Here is a 20,747-nt window from a genome sequence, read left to right on the forward strand (position 1 = left end):
AACCCTTCGAAGGTCAATTTCATCATTAGCATTAGTGTTTCAAAAAAATAAAAAATACCACTAGATAGAGCTTGTAGTCAGAATTATGCCACAATATATTATTTTTTTATAGGTGACCCAATATTGATTACAATAATTGCAAAATAATACAAGTAGGTATTTCAACATTGAAGATGATGCACATTTAGAAAAATATAAAAATTACTAGATGATAACGATTTTTTTTTTAAAATGGTTAATTATTCTAGAGGAGAGAGTTCTCTTCAATAATATATAACATTTGTAATTGTTAACATAGATTTACTAGGGAAAAGATGGTGGGAACAAAAAACCATTAAATTATGAAAAGTTCAACTTTAAATAGCTATGACCGACAAAATATACAATATTTTTGAAAATTTCTTTTTGATAGTTCTAGGTACACATGTTGTCAACAACATAATTCAGATTTAGATAAGCATACATTTATTTGTAGTTATTTATATGGTGGGAACTATAACCCCTAATTTGCTCGATTTTTAACACTATCAAAAAAGGTTATTGAAAAATATAAAAACATGCTATTTTTAGTTTTAAAAATATAATAAACATAAAATTTATCATTTTATACAAATTTTATCAGTTTACACCAACTTAAAATTCAAAACAGAAATATGACTTTTACATTGTTGAAGTTTAACACATTTTTTTTGTTAGCCTTTTCCTTCATAAAAGGGTGACATGTTTGTACATTAATTCCTAGAAAAAAAACTACTTCCCGCCTATAATGAACCACCTCAAAAAGCTTTGCCTCTACCTCAATAGGGCTTCTAGCTCAACAAGAAGCGGGGAAGAAGAAATAGAGAAGGCAAGACCAACCCCAACTGAGAAATAAATAAATAAAACCACCTCAAAATGGGTTGCAAGACTAGAGAAAACTCCACACACCACCATTGACAAGAGAGAAAAGAGATAAAGAGAACAAAGAAACACCCACCACCATATCTAACCCTAAGAATTATTGACTTGGTATTTCATAAAGATATTGAGAGTTTTTTTAATGCATAATTGATGCAACCCCTCCCACTCCAATTATCTTGTTGAACTTTACTTTTGAACAAAATTTACGAGGGAGTACAACATGTGGAAGCATAGTCAGGTCATGTGTATAGGTTAAAATGTTACATGTTCAATTGACAAACTAATCTATAGACTAAGACCTAACAATCAAACCCGATTTTGAAGTATAACTACAATCCAACATAAATTTAGTGGATTGAATGATTATTGGACACCCAAGAAAATTGTATACATATAATGTGCTAAACCAAAACAAAACTATGCAAAGTGTAGACCAAGTATGCTTAGACGACTACACAATTTTATTTTATTTTAAATTTCTGCTAGGGCATTTTTAGCAAAGACTCCCTACTATCTAAAAAAATAGAGAAAAAAAAACTCAAAATAAAATAAACTTAAAAAAATTGGGTCAAACCTTAGGTAGATATTCAAATAAATAAAAAACAAAAATTGAAAAAGAGAAAACATTGCCAAATGGTGAACAAAGAAGACATAGGATAATTAATATTAAGTAGTTTCTAAATTGTTTTAAAAATATATTCATAATTTTTTAAAGGTGTCCCTTATATCCTTTTATCAAATTGGTTGCTATCAATTTAGAACATATGTACAAATTTATCAATGCAACTATTTTTCATATTATATAGTTAAACATTAGATAATGTATATAGTTTAATTTTTTTAATTTTTTTTTTTTAATAATAGATCTATTATACATAAATAATAATAATAATATTCTTCAATCTATGGAGGTTTCTAATAAATTTTAATATTTGGTAGGACTCTAGGTGTTTGGGCTAGAATTCCTCTTTTCCACTGCTTGGTTGTAATGGACCAGAGCAGTAAAGTGTGAATGTAATGCTACTATATGAGTTTAGGACCCTCTTCCTACCTTTGTTAATAAAAAATAAATTTTAAATAATTGCATATTTTAAAATTTAAGAAAAAAGAAACAGTTACTATAGAAGTTAGAATTAGTGAGCTAAAAAGATCAATTAGATTTATTTCTCCTATAAAGTATATTGTATTTCACTATTATTTATAAATTTGTTTAATTGGTATTCTTGAAATTTAATAATTGCACTACAAATTTTACTAAGTATTTTATTATTGTGTGATATACTGAGCAACTTTTTATAATATTCAGATTGTGAAAATATCTAACACATTTTGTATCACTCACAATACTATCCTTGATCTTATGATTGAAATATTCTTTTTCAATGGTTTGATGAGGGTTCATTATTAGTCCTATAAGGTAGGGAACTAATGCTCCTCCTTCCTTCCCTTCGTTAATTTATGCGAAAACAACGCACGATATTTTTCAAAGTTTCGAAAGTTTGATTTATAAATTATTTATCAAATACTAATTCTAGTTTTCTGATTGATTAGACTATGACAATTTTAATTACAATATTTTAATGATTTTATGCAGACAGTATTTTTCTTTCATTAGTAAAATGCAATTTTCATTTCCTTTTCAACGAAATACAAATAATTCCTTAAAGTGACTAATTATGTTCCAAATGATATCAAGCAAGTCGTATTACACTAAAGAAAAGGTGATACACTTCACTTATTTAGGAGTGGTAATTATTATTTAGGAGTGGTAATTATTTACAATGTAGAGGAAGGCATAGAAAGCCATGCCTTCTGCATTGTTGGTGAGAGATAGATAATAATCTGGAGGACATAGCAGACCGAGACCTCTGTATTATTGGTGAGTGATAGATGGGTAGGTAATAATCCGGAAAGATTCCAGTACCTAGTAGGGGGTGGGGGTGAAGTCGACGGGGTAAACGGGAGTTCTGTTGGGATAGAAGAGGCCGAAATGGCGCTGGACGTCGGGGCCGGACTCGATGTTGTGGTTGAAGAGGGAGAAAATGTAGGCGTGGATGGGGTTTCCAGGCCTCCTGGGCGTTCCCTGGTTGGAGGAGACATGCCTGATGAGGTTGTTATTGTACGCCCTGGCGTTGTCCACGGTTGCCACCACATCATCTCCCGCAGAGGGCCACCCGCTCTCCGTAATGAGCAGGGGTAGACGTGGATGTCCCTTTCTTTCAAGCGCGGCAATGACAGAGTCCACCGTCGCGTCGAACAAGTTCCTGTATTGAAGACCTCCGTCGTGCACCACCAGGGCGGAGGGGTTGAAGAGCGCATAGTCCAAGGATATCTGGTCCCTGTTGCCCACGTAGGTGAAATAAGGGTACACATTCACCATCAATGGACAGCCGTTGTCAGCCAAGAACCTCAGCAGAGGGCGGAGAGTGCTCTTGAGATCGTTGCGGAACTCACCCTTAGAGGGGCACGGATCATAATTAGAATCTCCCACTCCCGCTCCCGCCAGCACAGATGAGGCCGCCTGGGTGGTGGAGACCTTTATATCCTTGTCCAGATTGGCCTTGCGCAGTGCAGTCTGAATGTTTCGTATTGCGGGGAGGAGATGTGAGACGTATCTCTCGTTTCCGTAATACAGCACTTCGTTTCCCACCGAAATGTATTTGATGTTGGCGGCCGGGTAGAAGGCGCCAACGTTGTCCCTCACCCAGCCGTTGGCTGCCGCCTGGTTGCTCGCAACCTTCTCGAGCTCCTCGTTCCTCAATCCAACTATTACTTCTCCTATGCCCGTCTTCTCCAGGGCTCATAGAGCTTCGACGCGATCATGATCATGTGCCTCCAAAATCCTCACTTTCCCGATGTTGTGGCGCTTCAACAGCTCCACCACCTCGCGCGGGCTGGGCACATTCTCCGATGTTCAATAGCACACTCCCTCTGCACGGGGCATTCAACATTAGAAAATATTCTAATAACAATCATAATCAAAACATACTACGCCACCGATCTTCCAATTACAATTCTAGCAGCAATTTATCTAATATATACATACCTCTGGCGGCCATAGTTATTCCTTAACGAATTCGGACAAACTGATATCTTTGGGAAAAAGCTAAATATTAATGGCTACGATTTTGGTTGCAGGATGCAATACTTGTGATACTTAGTGAATGAAAATCACAAGGCCCCATTGGGTATTTATAGTTTGCAATGGAGTCGGTCTTTGCGGGAAACCATTTCTACATAGACTTTGCCACCAGATGCTACGGAAACCATTTAAAGTGCAAACTCTTCAACCCCCTTTATCCCAATAACACGACTACATTCAGTTTCATTTGTTGGAATATAATGCTGATGCATGTTTTAACCTTCTCGCGGTTCTACGAGGCTCAATGTCTATCTATCTTCAGGAATAGAATTCAACCGATTAGAGTTTATGTCTAGGACAAGAAAGAAAGATATATATACTCTGACCATCGATCATACAGTCGCATTATTTTGCTGCATCCATTCAGAATAGAGAACCACATGCAATTATTTTACTCGGATCAAAACTTGAATTTCATATCACCACCATATCCGTATCAATAGTTGCCACAACGTCAGAGTTTTAGCTGACGCGTATGGTGGAAGAATTGCAAGTTATTTGTATCCAACCGTGTTTGGAATATTGTGGATAGATTAGCTAAGGTATTACTAAATTATCAACTATAACTTAATTATAAAACTAGCAGTTGCACGTTTTCGAACATGCAACGAGAAGTCGATAGAGGTGATATGTTGAGTGTAATGCATAGTTTTGAAATCTAATTCCTTAAAATAGATGAAGAGTAAGAAAGTTTTGCTTAATATAAAAAATTCTAAGTGATAGTTGAATTGTAGAAATTGTTGATATATTAACATTTGGAAATGGAGAATCAAGGTATTTAAGATGTTTTCAAAAATATATTTAGTTTTGTAATGTATATAAATATTCAATTTTAGAATAATAAGATAGTAAAAATCAATTTAATCAATGATAAATAAGTGCAATATTTTTCTATACATTTGAACGAGAAGAATGAATTTATACATGTATTCTATTCATAATAAATGAGTGATCCCTTAAAAGAATGTAATACCTTACAATTTGACACATTAGTTTTAATAAAACATCTTGAAATCTTAGTTCACCAATTTTTTTTTCATTTTTAGTTATTTTAATTCTTAATTTATATATATATATATATATATATATATATACACACACACACACATACATATTTAAAAATTAAAATTGCTAAATAGAAAATAGAAGATTAATAATTTTATAAATAGATATATATATATTTAAAATGCACGTTTAAGTAATAAAATCTAGATTTTAATATAATCTTTCTATAATTTTATACATGTTAATTTTTTAATTTTATTTTTTCATATTTAAATATTTTTATTGTAATATTTTTATTAAAAATTTATTGACCCACAAATAGCTTTTATGTATAATCTAGATTTTAATAGAAACTTTCTATACTTTTTCATATGTTTTAGATTTTCCTTTTCTTTTTAAATTTGAGTTACTAAATAATAAATAGAAACATTTCAATAAAAAATTTAATTAAATCTTACTATAGTTTTTACATGTTTAAGAAGTATTTGTATTCTTTTTAAATTTAATTTATAAAACTATAAAATAAAAAATAAAAACATTAATAATTTTAAATGTGTATTTTTAAAGACAATTGTAACTATCAATAGTAATTATTGATATCATTCACTACCAATAATTTTTTTCAATGAGTTTTTATAACTACTTGTAGAAATATGAAATATTATGCGCTAATTGTACTTTCTTACAACCTATTAATCTTCATACATAATGGCTGAAATTTTTAAAAAAATATAACAATTGTGAAAGAAACTCACTAATCCAAAGTTGATGTAATCCATTTTCATTTTAAATCTGATCTAAATAGTATGACTTCACTCTAAGATCAATTTTTTTTTTCTTGATCTTGGATTGAAGTCATGATTTTTAGATCAAAATTTTTAAAAAGCTAGGGCAATCCATTTTCTTACATAGAAATTCAATTGTAGAGCTCTAACATCTTATATATTTTATAGTTAACTCATAAATTGGCTTTACAGTACAATCATATTTTGAAGTATAAATAATAAATTCTCCTACTAATCAAAACAACTAAGATGCAAGCCTCTAAAAAGATAATAGAGTAGTAGAGCAGAAATGAGGAATGAGTGATCTCTTTAGAATGAATCATCTACATTGTGATAAATTAAAATCTCAACTATATCCTATATTTTCAAATATACAAGCTGATGGAATGCAACAATGACACACTATAGAGTATATCTTAAAGATTTATGCATGCACTATGGTTATCGAAACTGACCAAATGGAAAAACAAGGTATTTATTGGAATCAATATATTTTTAAAAATATATTTAGTTTTGTAATTTGTATAAATATTAAATTTAGAGTAATAAGATAGTAAAATCTATATAGTTATTTTATAAGACAGTAATGTATTATGCGTAGAGAATCATAAAAATTAATTTATTCAATGGTAAATAAGCACATAAAAATTTAAATTGTTAAATAGAAAATAGCAACATTAATAATTTTATAAATAGATATATATATATATATTAAATGCATGTTTAAATGATAAAATCTAGATTTTAATATAATATCTCTATAATTTTATACATGTTAATTTTTTTAAGTTTTTAAAAACATATTTAAATATTTTTATTGTAATATTTTTATTAAAAATTTATTGACCCACAAACATCTTTTATGTATAATGTAAATTTTAATAGAGACTTTTTATACATTTTCATATGTTTTAGATTTTCTTTTTCTTTTTAAATTTAAGTTACTAAATAATGAATAGAAACATTTCAATAATTTTTTTAATAAAATCTTACTATAATTTTTACATGTTTAAGAAGCATTTGTATTCTTTTTAAATTTAATTTATAAAATTTTAAAAATGGAAAATAAAAACATTAATAATTTTAAATGTGTATTTTTAAAAATAATTGTACTTTCTTACATATATTAATCCATTTCCATTTTAAATCTGATCTAAATAGTATGACTTCACTCTAAGATCAATTTTAATTTTTTCTTGATCTTGGATCAAAGTCCCAGTTTTTAGATCAAATATTTTTAAAAAGCTAGAGCATTCCATTTTCTTACTTAGAAATTCAATTGTAGACCTCTAACATCTTATATATTTTATAGTTGTCTCATAAATTGGCTTCACAGTACAATCTTATTTTGAAGTATAAATAATAAATCGCCCTGTGCATCAAAAAAACTAAGATGCAAGCCTCTAAAAAGATAATAAAGTAGTAGAACAGAAATGAGGAATGAGTGTTCTCTTTGGAATGAATCATCTACATTGTGATAAATTAAAATCTCACCTATATCCTATATTTTCAAATATACAAGCTGATGGAATGCAACAATGACACACTATAGAGCATATCTTAAAGCTTTATGCATGCACTATGGTTACTAGATCTGACCAATCTGTTGAAGCAAGAAAACTAGTATCAATGACCTTGAAACCACTCTATATTACACCTTCCCTATTTCTCCCTCTGCATTTAATAAAAAATCCTCTACATTAATTTCAACATACTATTAATTAAGAAATATAAAACAAAATGAGCAGTTACCTTCTCCACCTGGATATTCTTATTGAAAAATTTGAGGAATATAGAGCCCATATTACTTTTGTTGTATCCTTGAACATATGAAAAATTGCTTCTCTACGACACCTTCTCTTGTGTTGCATTTATACCCAAAACATGATTGAGGTAAACAACAAAGGAGCTATTTATTTATTTATTTGATGAAGCAAATCCAATAGAAATAGAAACTGAAAAAGATAGAATAAATTTATTTCCATAATTTAATTTATTTCTATAATTTATGTGGCACAAGAATAGAAAGAAATAGATAGAAATATGGGAAACAAATCAAATAGTCAAAAAATAGTTGTAATTCATCGGAAATAAATTTTAACGATTGAGGTAGACAATTTTCTGACAAAAAATGTAAAAATCGGGAGCAAAGCTCCCACATATAAGCCTATCGGCTTAATTAGGAAAAATTACACTTAATATTTATCTTTGAACATAAAATGAAAGGCAACAAAAATGATTAAACTATCATGAAAAAATCTTATGACAACCAAGGGTGACCATAAACTTCCAGCCCTGTTTGGGAGGTGAATAAAAAGGTTTCTTTTCAACAAATAACTAAGGTAGTCATTAGATTACATTTAGGTCCAAGTGATGAGTATATTGAAATAAACAAGTAATTTTTTCAAAATGATAAAATATGAGTGCATGTCATTATGAGTTGTACATATAGAGTTATTAAAGATTTATTAGTTACATTCATGTATAGGAAGAACATAACAGGGGCAAGGAAATGTAATTTTTGTCAAGAAATTAGTTTGGTTTACAAAAATAATTACTTAACTAATTAGGGATGACATGCTAGATGTTAATACTAAGCGAGAAGAGGTCAATTTTAATTGTTGGGACATGTGTGAAGACTTGAATGCTGACAAGACTAAACATAAAGGTATAAATTAAAGACTTTTATATGTTAAATTGTGTGATATCTTTGGACATTGAAATGTACTTGTTATATGTTGGATACATTATGTTAGAGAAGAGAAATGATAGTGTACATGAAGTTGTGTAGAAAAGAGATACAAAGGACAAATCATATATTGAAGATGTCAACATTGTCAAGAGATTTTTGTATCTATACCTTTTCTGTATAGAATATAACATTGTATATGCATGTTTGAGAAGTGGATTCATACTTCTACTTTTATAGTTGTAATACCAAATCCTAATATGGTTGAGGCTTCTAACAAGGCCAAATCCTCTAATAAGGAAAAATACACTAGCTCGATGTAATAGACTCCTAATAGGGTCAATATCTTTCACATCATACTTTTGATTAGTGGATCATTTTGTAAGTACCATCAATTATAAGCATCACTCAATTTGAGTTATTTGAACTAAGATTAATTCTAGTCAAATATATGGTCTTGATATATTCATTCTATCTAAGTTATATTTAAGTTATTTAACTTTTCCAATTCAAAATATCTATTAAATGCATGTTTTATATCACTTTGGGTCCAATTACCAAATAAATAAAATTATCCAAGAAAAGTGATGTTTCAATAAATCCTATTCTTTTTTAATGACATTTTTTAAATATACAACAATATCCTTTTGTAGACATCAGAGTCTAAAGTATCTTCATATAGATTTTATAGTGTTTTAATTAGACATAGTTTATTAAAATTGAGAAATATTACAAGTAGATATTTTAATAGTTAGAAATATGTTCTTAAAATAAAAAAGAAGCCAAAATGGGGACTGACCCAAAAAAGAGCAAAATCTTGACCTGAGATTAGTAGGAAGTCATTTCCATGTGATTACCCAACCCCCTTTTTGAACATCAAAAACCCATCCATAAGCATGATAGTAAAATAAGCACTACTAAAATCCATGAAAGTATCAACATTGTACATAAACTTGGTCATCAGAAATAAGTTGGCCAATAAATGAGTCCATCATAGAAAACTAAAAAGAGCCCAAATGCCAAACAAGTAACCAACTACCATAAGAAGAAAACTAAATAGGAAGTTGTTGGCAGTGTGCCAACATCCCTCACGAGTTTCATGACATGGCTTAACCACTTCATGTGGTTCTATAAGACTATTGGTTATTAAGCATTAACAAATCTATCTTCTATTGCAACAACAACCCTTGCCATTCTAACAATTAGGATTAGAGCTTGGTCATAGGTTTGAATCCTGTAAGCTGTAATGAGCGACATTGGGAGGGGGATTTTTAGCATTGGGCCAACATGCCTCACAGGTTTTGTGACATGGCTTAACCACCTCCTATGGTTATATAAGACAATTGTTTGAATGAAGCATGTATAGGTCAATCTTTTGGTGCAATGAAAACTTTGGCCTTTCTAATAGAAGTAGACAAGTAGGAGGTAACCAATCATTGGCTCCTCGGGTTCTCCAAGAGTAGGTGGAGCCAATCATTAGCCATGAAGTTGTATACAGAGTGAATAGCCTCCACTTCTTCTTCATTGGTTACACCATCCTTGTTAGTCTACATGAGATAAAGGGTAGTGGTTGTTGAGTGCATAACACACACTGAGAAATTGGAAACCCTATCAAACTTATCCTCAAGGTCTATGCTCTTTTTTATTAGTTCAGTAATGGACCTCTCCAGCTTCTCCACCTCCAAATTTACCTGCACTTTGTCATTTTTTTTCACTGTGGAATATTTTTTTTAAGTATGATCTCCCCCCAAGTCCTTACCCTTTTGGTCCCCATCTCCTTGAGTGACCTCCGCCTAGGTATGCTTCCAAAGTTACACATCTTGATCAACAAATTGACCATTCCCTTCTCTTCAACATTCTAATATTTCCTAGAATCTAGAGTTTGGGCATCACTTTTCAAAGTTTCTAAAACCTTAGAGAGGAAGGGACTATTTTGAACCTTCTCCATGACATCCTCATTCTTACCCTTGCTATCATTTTATTCCTCTTCTTCTTCCCATAATTCCTTCTACTCACCACATCTTTAGGTCTAGGGCCTAACTTCCTTCTAGATTTGTCAAGTTTAAACATTCTGGGAATTGTCAAGGGGTTTTTTTATCTCTTAGTTTTTTTCTCACCCAATTGATTCCCTTCCTACAGGTGGTACCTGTATTCTTGGCATTAAGGATTTTAATTTTTCCTTCTCAATTTTCTTAGCCAAGGCAGTGAGTTCTTCATCAACCTTGGGTTTGATGGTGGGTGGGAAGAACTTTGACTAGTAATTTTTAAGGGTAAATTATTCAAGCTCAAGAAATGAGGGCGAAGAGACTTTTAAAATTTAAAGAGATAGAAAATTAGTGCTTGAAGATAAATAATTTAATTGTTTCCTTCCTCACATTTATTCCTAATATTCCACATGTAGTCTTCTATAGAATGTAATTGGAGAAAAATGAAGGAAATACAATCCTTGTTTTGAAAATGGTTAAGAATAGGAAAGTGGTAGTAATAAAAGACCTTGAATCTATCCTACATGGTACCATATCATACTATAACATAGAAGACCATATCCCATAGTTTTGGAAGATTTTCTTGCACAAAACCACCATGGAAATAGACAGGGGTTTTGTCCAAGCAAAAGAAGTTTTTGAGGCTCATCTCATCTTCCACTCTAGCCTTTTTCCTCCATGATTTTACTTCCATTGACATGATATTTGTGTTAGCTATCAGATCTTGAATGACCTTAAGAGAGATTCCATTAATAGTAACCTAACACTTCTTCTAAGAGTCCACAAAGTGCCTCGTGAGCATCTCATCATGGCCCTTGATGCTCTCCATGAAAGGGATGAATCCATCTTCCTTCAAATGTGGCCACATGGCTATGTCTTCCATAATATCTCTCTTAATTCTTGATGGTTCAATTTTCAAATTCTCTCCCTCCATAACTTTATCTTCATCAAGGTCTCCAATCGGATCTTCTTCCCCTTCCTTAAGTTTGAATGCCATATCGTTCACCCACTTCAACAAACTATTCAAAAAAACTAGAGGCGAATCATAATACACTAGGTGCCGAAGCTTAAAATTATGAAAATCTAAAAGAACGGCCACTTAGGTTCTGTAGGTTTTGATTTAGGATAATATTTGTTCTTAAGTTGCAAGATAATAATATATTTCTAATTTCCTTTTGAAGCCCAGTCTCAAGATTTGGAAATCCATCTTGGATGATGTAAAATATCACCCCAATTATTGCATTGAATAATGACTTTCCAATTCCCATCACAAGTAATGATTACCACATTTTATCTAAAGGTAGCATCACATGTGTTTATCAGCATAAAGGCCTCATTCAAAATTAGCACCATGATGACACTACCCACCAAACAAACCAAATAATTTTGTGGTCATACTAATAGCCATCACCAATATTGAAAAAATGTAATATTTTAGTTGACAGTTTATAAAGAAATAAGGATAAAATAATAAATATGATTTATCAGGCATCTAGTTGTCAAATGGTGTCATGAGCTTTAAGGCTTGAAAGATTTATATTAAATTTTTTGAAACATCTAAAAAAAAAAAAAAAATTAGTAGTAATTTTAAATTATAATAGTCTTGATCAAGAAACTTGGACTAACTATTAAATTGTAGCTAAGAATGAGCTATTGGTGGTTTTTAAGTAATATTTGGTTGTATTCTAATTCCTCAATTAAATAATTCCAAATTTCACATTCATGCCACATTTTCTAGAGAATTCTATTATTATATATTATCTTTGTATATGTGTAATTCTTCATCAGTTGTTATTTTTCTACTAGGGAAACTAGGGAACACACCTTTTAACTTTGTACACTATATAGGACCCCTAGTCCCAAGCAAGACTAGAGGCTTTCTTTCTATGTTCTTTTCTGCCAGTGCCTATTTGAACTGAGATTTTGTAAATTTTATGTTAATATAATCTATAAGGCTTCGACCTTTTATGGATTAAAAAGATATTTATTAATTAATTTTACAAAGAATTAAAAACTCTCGTTAAACACGCATTACACAACCTCCTCTATATCTAATTTTCCTCTAGGTGGTATTAATGGTCACTCTTTCAAAAAATAGAGTGTTGTATTAGTTCTTTCGATTTAATATCTCTAGGAATTCCAATTTAATAGAAAAAGTTATATTTTACTTTAATCATTTTAAGGTTCACCGAATTGTGTTTTGTTTTAATCAGTATACTAGGTATTTATATGTTTTTCTAGTAATGTTAGAAGCCTTAGTAATGTTTCAAATCTCATCTTAAAATTTAATGACTCTTATTTAATATATCAAGTTCAGGATCACCCTCTTCTTATTGAAAAAATGTAATAGTTTAGTTGATAATTTATAAAGAAATAAGTATAAAATAAGAAGTGTTTGAGATACAAATAACCTGCAATTCTTCCACCTTACGCGGAAACTAGAACTCTGGATGTTGCGGTGAGAAGATCAGCTATATGTGTCATTTGGCTGTACAAACTAGTGATGTGGAGCTTGTGGCTAGTCGAGGTTGAAATTGTATTCCGTATTGCAGGTCAAATGGGTAAAAAAATTTCGTGTGATCGAGGCAATCGAGATAATTACATGGACTGTATGTTCAATTGTCAAAGCATAGATATCTTATGCAGAAACTCTAATCTGTTGAATTCTATTCCTGAAGATAGATAGACATTGAGGCTCGTAGAACCGTGAGCAGGTTAAAAAATGCATCCGCATTATATTCCAACAAATGAAACTGAATGTAGTCGTGTTATTGGGATAAGGGGGTTTGAAGAGTTTGCACTTTAAATGGTTTCCATAGCATCTGGTGGCAAAGTATATGTAGAAATGGTTTGCCGAAATGACCGACTCGATTGCAAACTATAAATACCCAAGCGGGCCTCGTGGTTTTCATTCACTAAATATCACAAGTATTGCATCCTACAACCAAAATCGTAGCCATTAATATTTAGCTTTCCACCGTACCGGCAACTAGAACTCTGGATGTTGCGGCGAGAAGATCAGCTATATGTGTCATTTGGCTGTACAAACTAGTGATGTGGAGCTTGTGGCTAGTTGAGGTTGAAATTGTAATCCGTATTGCAGGACAAATGGGTAAAAATGTTTTGTGTGATCAAGGCGATCGAGATAATTACGTGGACTGTATGTTCGATTGTCAAAGCATAGATATCTTATGCAGAAACTCTAATCTTTTGAATTCTATTCCTGAAGATACAAATAACCTGCAATTCTTCCACCGTACGCGGCAACTAGAACTCTGGATGTTGCGGCGAGAAGATCAGCTATATGTGTCATTTGGCTATACAAACTAGTGATGTGGAGCTTGTGGCTAGTTGAGGTTGAAATTGTAATCCGTATTGCAGGTCAAATGGGTAAAAATGTTTCGTGTGATCGAGGCTATCGAGATAATTACGTGGACTGTATGTTCGATTGTCAAAGCATAGATATCTTATGCAGAAACTCTAATTTGTTGAATTCTATTCCTGAAGATAGATAGACATTGAGCCTCGTAGAACCATGAGCAGGTTAAAAAATGCATCCGCGTTATATTCCAACAAATGAAACTGAATGTAGTCGTGTCCAAAGATATCAGTTTGTCCAAATTAGTTAAGGAGTAACTATGGCCGCCAGAGTTATGTATACATTAGATAAGTTGCTGTTAGAATTGTAATTGGAAGATCGGTGGCACAGTATGTTTTGATTGTGATTGTTATTAGAATATTTTCTAATTTTGAATGCCACGTGCAGTGGGAGTGTGCTATGGAACATCGGGGAATGTACCCAGCCCGCGCGAGGTGGTGGAGCTGCTGAAGCGCCACAACATCGAGGAATGTAATGACTCTTATTTAATATATCAAGTTCAAGATCACCCTCTTCTTATTGAAAAAAAGTAATAGATTAGTTGATAATTTATAAAGAAATAAGGATAAAATAATAAATACAATTTATCGGGCTTCTAGTTATGAAATGGTGTCAGGAGGGCATTTCAAATTCTTTCTCTAAGGCTTGAAAGATTCATATTAAGTTTTTTGAAACATCTAAAGAAAAATAAAATATTTTTGTTTTATTCATTTCTTGACTTTCATTTGGAGCATAGGAGGGTCCTTCTAGGACCAAAGTGTGAAGGGTGGCACACAATCGACGTTAGAGCCCAAGGTGACTAGTTCTGGATAACCCATGATGTAGTTTTTAATTAAGTGGAAACTTCAAAAAATTAAATAGATTTCGTATTTCAAAATAATAAAGGATAATGGTGTCTCACCCATGCATAGAGTATGCAAAAGGTCTTTTGTAAGGATGGGTTGAGAAGGCTTGGTCATTGTTGGGGCATTAATCTGGAAGTACCATGTCAAACTATTGACCTAATGCAAATAAAAAATGATGTTCAAATTAGTCTCCTAGATGACTATTGACCCAATGCAATTCAAAACCATGTTGTTTTAGTCTCCTATATGACCATTGTTGATTGTGCTCTTCCATGAGCTCTAAGAGTTGGTAGTATTTTTTTGTATAACAAACAAGGAAATATATTAGAATGTGTAAACATTTAAATAGGCAAAGGGATGAATGTATTAAAAAGTATACAATAAATTTCTCTATAGAACAAGGAGAGATGCCTAGATTTTCTGGAAAATATGTCATTTTCTTAATATACTAATGCATTGAAATCCTTTTCTCAAAAGATTTTATGTGTCTGTCTAAGTTAAAGTAAACTATAAAAAAATATGGAATTCAACAAAGTTTGTGATAAGTTATGCAACTGTTAAAAAATTAATCATGTACTTTTACCTAAAGAAATATAAGAATTTTTTTAATTAAAATTTATATAATTAGATTTAAAACACTAAAGATCCATTTTTATGGACCTTTAATTTATTTTATGTACACTTAATTCAATCATTATAATGGTTGAGTTCAAATCTGCAACACTAAGGTTTGTAAGGTTCAAAAAATTGGAAAGAAAAAAGAGGGAAATAAATGTTTCATTATGTTTACTTGTCATGTCCCATTCTTATAGTGACTCTGTAGTGGACCAACATTGTAGTTTCTAGAAAATTATTTCTTTTTTTGTGTGTAAATAAGGCATATTTGTATTCTCCTCCTCTTTTCCCGCATCCCTTTAGCATTTCTCAAGCTCTCAAGTATTAGGAATATCTAATCTTTTGATCCCTTTCTAACAATTATAATTTCAAGATTCCTTGTCCTTGAACATATTTCTATCATGTATATCTTTCCCTGATATCTCTTCCATTGAAAATTTAAGCTAGTCCTTCTAAGAGTCTTTCATTCCTTCCTCTTTAGTGTGTAAAGGTGTCCCCTTCCTAGGTGGTCTTCTCATCTCATGCTCAAATCATCATCCTTACTGATAAATTTTTACATATAAGTGAATTATAGTTAATATTTTGCTTGAAAATTGTAATATTGATCGAATGCATTGCAAAGCCAAATTCTTTTGATTTCCTAGACAATCATTGTCTAATCTTTTCTTTCCTGATATGTAAGAGTTGGTAATATTTATTTGTGCAAAAAATAGGGAAATGTGTTGGAATGTGTAAGCATTTAAATGGATAAAGGGAATTTTCTAGAAAAGTATGTCATTTTTTAATATATCATTGTATTGGAATTCTTCTTTCAAAAGCATGAATAACAAAATTTAACCATTATAATAATGTTATTTTATTTTTGATCGATAAGAGGCCGAAGCTAAAATTAATTAATTTATTTTTTGTGATTAATTTTTTTTTATGAAGCTTGAGTAGATTCAAACTCAAGACCTCCTAGATACCATTGTGTTGTAGGTATTTCCTAATTTTAACCATTACAAACTTACAAATTATTTAACAATATAATATTTTAGTTAATATAATTTTCATATGGGAATGTAGTATCATACAAAGGCCATGTGTTGTCACAACTTAGAAAGTTTAAAATGTTTCCATCATAGATATTTTTTAAAAAAAAATATGATTTTAAAATTAAAAATATATATAATAATCTATTTTATCATTTTGGAAAATTTACTTGTCTATTTCGACCTATTCACCACCCGAACCTAAATCTAATCTAACTACTACCTTAGTGATTTGTTGAAAATTAGCGCTTTTATTCACCACCCGATTCCCAGAACCTAAATATAATCTAACGACTCCTTTCTTTCTTTATTTAAAAGAAACCTCTTAACTTTCACAACCACATGGAATGATGTGTTGATAACTAGTGTCAATGCCGAAGTACTTTCACTTTGCATGAAAACCCATCATTCGAGTGATACATGTAGAGGGAGTGTTTGAAATAAGTTATAGTTCCTAATTTCGTAATAACTTAAGTATATTCTAAATGTAGTTGGATGAAAATAACCTACAATTCTTCCACCATATGTGGAAACTATTGATGTGGATATGGTGGTGAGATGAAATTCAAATTGTGATCCGAGTAAAATAGTTGCATGTTGTTCTCTATTATGAATGGATGGAGTAAAATAATGTGATTGTATGATCGATGGTCAGAATATATATATCTTTCTTATATTCCTATGCAAAAACTCTAATTTGTTGAATTCAATTCCTAAAGATAGATAGACATTAATCCTCGTAGAACTGTGAGAAGGTTAAAAGATGCATCTATAGCCCCGTGCAGTGAGAGTGTGCTATGGAACATTGGGGAATGTACCCAGCCTGTAAAAAGTGATGGAGTTTAAACATCACACTAAGACTTGATTTTTAGTGTAAAAGTGTTAAATAGTCAAAGTTTGACTTACTTTTCCTAGCTTAATTTCTTCCTTAGTGTGTGATGTTTAAGGTTGACAATGATGGAGTTACTGGAGTACACAACATTGGGAAAGTGATGGTTTTAGAAGCACACGATCACGTGGAAGCTCTAAGAGCCCTAGAGAAGACTAACATAGAAGAAGTAGTAGTGGGAGTGAGGAATGAGGAGCTCAAGAAGGTTGCAAGTGACCAGATGGCAGCTAACGAGTGGGTGAGGGACAACTGTCACAACCTATTTTCCCTGAACCAAATAAATCGGTGAATTTAATTCCACATGGAATTATTCTTATAACTTTTTATTGTTCATAAAATTAAACTTAGCATTAGCGGCTGATGGTATGATTAAAAGGAAATGATGAATGTAGTTATTTGTTTCTCAAACCTATTAAATTTGCTTCTTATCAAATTTTGTGCACTGCCACGAATCTGGATGGTTAGAGTAACTCAGTTGAGTACCTGATTCTTGTTGTGCTGAGTTATTTTCTCATATCTAAGGTGAGTAATTGGGGAGAGGAATGAATACTTACTAATATTTCATGTGCATATCTGATGTAGGGGGGTAGAGAGTTCAATTTTGGCTTTAGTACGGTCCATATTTGTGAAGCCCTTTTCTATTTTTCCTGAGCTTTAATCTAGAGGCGAGTGCTTGCTACTGTCAAATCGGCAATGGTAGATGTAAATATGGGAGAATTTGAGACCTTTTCATTTCAGGCCAAAATTAATCAGCTTTTGAGTCTCATTATTAACACCTTTTATAGTAACATTGAGATTTTTCTTCAGGAACTTATCGGCAATGCTTCTGATACTTTGGACAAGATTCGGTTTGAACGGCTAATGGGTAATAGAAAATTGGATGCTCAACCTGATCTTCTCATTCAAATTATTCCTAAAAAATCAAACAAGTGCCTAAGTATTGTGGATAGCGGAATTGGCATGACCAAGGGTGGGGAAGATTAGGCTAGAGATGGTGTGAGATCTCTATTTGCCAAGGAAAGTTACTGCAGCTATACCAGTGAGCTTCGGATAGAACCCGGAGGAACCAAGGAATCAAGCTATGAAGTTGACAAGCATTGACCTCTAAACTTTAGGTTCCATTTCTTTATTATATTCCTTCTCACTAAATCAGCTTTGTGTATATGTGTGGAAAGAATTAGATGAACATTGATAGATTCAATCTAAGTAAGGATTGAACATTCTGTCTGAGTGAGTGTCTTACTTGATTGGGTTTCCACCTTTAACCACATCTCCCTCTTGTATTGCTATCAGGGATTCTAAATTAAAGGAAATAATAACTCAAGGAAACAAAAAATAAAAATAAAAATTTGGACGCCCTTCATTCAATAGTTGAAGGATAACGTACCATCCCCAAATAAAAATTGGGACGCCCTTTATTCTAGAAGCTAGGCTTCTCGTGCTAGGGTCGTGGAATTCTTCGTGTTAGGAAGAATTTTGAGGAAAGTGTCACTCTATGGTTGGTGAGGTTAAAGCATCTGGGCCAAACTTCTGTCTTAGGAAGTAGGTGGGAGATGTCCTATAGCTTTGGAGATTGGATTCACTGAAGAACACAATGAAAATGTCATCTTAGTTTGATTGTTTATCTCATCATTTGAGATGTACTTAATTACGTCATTATTTGATGATTTAATGGCATAAAGGCCATACATCGCAACATGTTCTTATATGTTGGTTAAGCACACTATGTTGACAAAATGGGCGTGCGGGCCTAAGGTCACTCAATTGATAAAAATTGGATTACTGATCCTTGCAAGTGATTAGTGAGCATACCTAGATGATTTACTTAATGGTGCTGACCATATGATAGATGACACTGTGCTCGTATGATGTGCCTATTGTTCCATGTCCGACATGTAGGTCTGCATTTTCTATGATGGCCAGTGAGGTATGATGCTTTACATTATACTTCGTATATTTAGTAAATCATGCATTTGATGGATAGATTCCTTAGATAATGTCATGAGTTACATTTGTAAATGGATAATTATTGTTAATCCTTGATTATGGCAGTGAAACAAATGTTAACTAATCAAGCTATAGTTTTCTTATTTATGTGATTCTTTTCATATTTTCATTTATGGGATAGTCATGTGATGATATGTTGTGTTCGACAATTCGGTTGATAATTGGATAGGAAAAAAAATTACACCTATCATTTTGACATGAATGTTGGAAAGTAGAATGAAGTTGCAAACTTAATTGGAAGATATTGTATCTACTTGTTGATTCAACTAATTGTAGACAAATTTTGACTAACTCTATTTGACTTTTTTTGCCTATGTGGCAAGTGTATGAAAATATGGTCTTTCTATGAGGATGGAAACACTTATGTATCTATTTTGATAATATTTTTGCATTGGTGTTATGTATATGTGATGATCCACCATGCATGTGACTTTTACTTTATAGAATGTTGTTAACACCTTTTATTTTGTCAATTTGGTCAATGAATAATGATCAACGATGTAGTCATCTTGAGTTATCTGTTTGACTACTAGTCGATATGGTGTTCAACATAGACTTAGACCCTTTGGTTGACTTTTTTGTTTAGGATTTGGTTGAATTATCTATTGGTGTAGAACTTGGATTAATGCTACTTGACATATTTGATTGTGAGACATTCTATCCTTGATCTATCTATAATATTTGTTAAATATATGTTGTTAATTTGGAGCTATATGACACGTTAAGATGCATAATGATGATTAAATGTTAATGATTACATTAATCATTTTATATGTGCATGTCATTATTTTTCCTGATGATCTAATGAGGATGACTTAGATGTAATTAGATTGCATTACTTGATTATGTTTCGAGGACACTGGTCTATTGATGTGGACAATTACTCACTTAGCGAGCACATGTTAGATGGTATGTATGGTACATATGGCTTGTGATTATAAGATGAGTTAAGAAGTCATAAAGTTGAACAAAATTTTTGACTACTAATATTGGAGTTGATCTCCTTGAGATACTAATTAGTATGGCAGGATGTGGATAAGAAGTACCTACTAGCAAGGAAAAATCCCCAGGTGATGCCAAGGTATGGTAAGTGCATAGGTATGTGTGTGATATCATGTGATTTTAAGTCAAATGTACAAAATTTGAGACTTCTTGAGATAAGGAAGTATATGATTTTATATTTCATTGGAAGGTCAATTTGATTTATAATATATGATGGACTGACATTGGGTGTTGTTCTTGTAATGTAACAGAGGGAACGACACATTATCAGAAAGGGGGAATATTGTCGGAGAGAGGTAGCCTAACCCTGTAAAACTATAGAATGGTAATGGAATTCACACACTCACATAGAAAATTTCTTCAAATGATTAAATAATTCAAAGTATGTATGTTTCTCCATGAATTGTGTTACTTCAATTATGTGTTAGTTCAATTATGTGTTATGAAAGGTTCTATGTTAATATATCTAATGA

The 20,747-nt window shown here is 31.8% G+C and overlaps 1 pseudogene across 1 annotated transcript; it reads right to left on the bottom strand.

The window, feature by feature from the left end:
* Positions 1 to 2,586: 2,586 nt before the first annotated feature.
* LOC149570213 (glucan endo-1,3-beta-glucosidase pseudogene) lies at positions 2,587 to 3,959 on the bottom strand (annotated as a pseudogene). The gene is made up of 2 exons (XR_016361493.1): positions 3,947 to 3,959; positions 2,587 to 3,831 (listed from the first exon to the last, which is right to left on the bottom strand). The product of XR_016361493.1 is annotated as a glucan endo-1,3-beta-glucosidase pseudogene (transcript).
* Between the last annotated feature and the right edge of the window lie 16,788 nt (positions 3,960 to 20,747).

The sequence above is a fragment of the Cupressus sempervirens genome, chromosome 3, assembly GCF_028749045.1.
Source record: "Cupressus sempervirens isolate cs-2001-9-10 chromosome 3, ASM2874904v1, whole genome shotgun sequence".
NCBI classification, from domain to species: domain Eukaryota; kingdom Viridiplantae; phylum Streptophyta; class Pinopsida; order Cupressales; family Cupressaceae; genus Cupressus; species Cupressus sempervirens.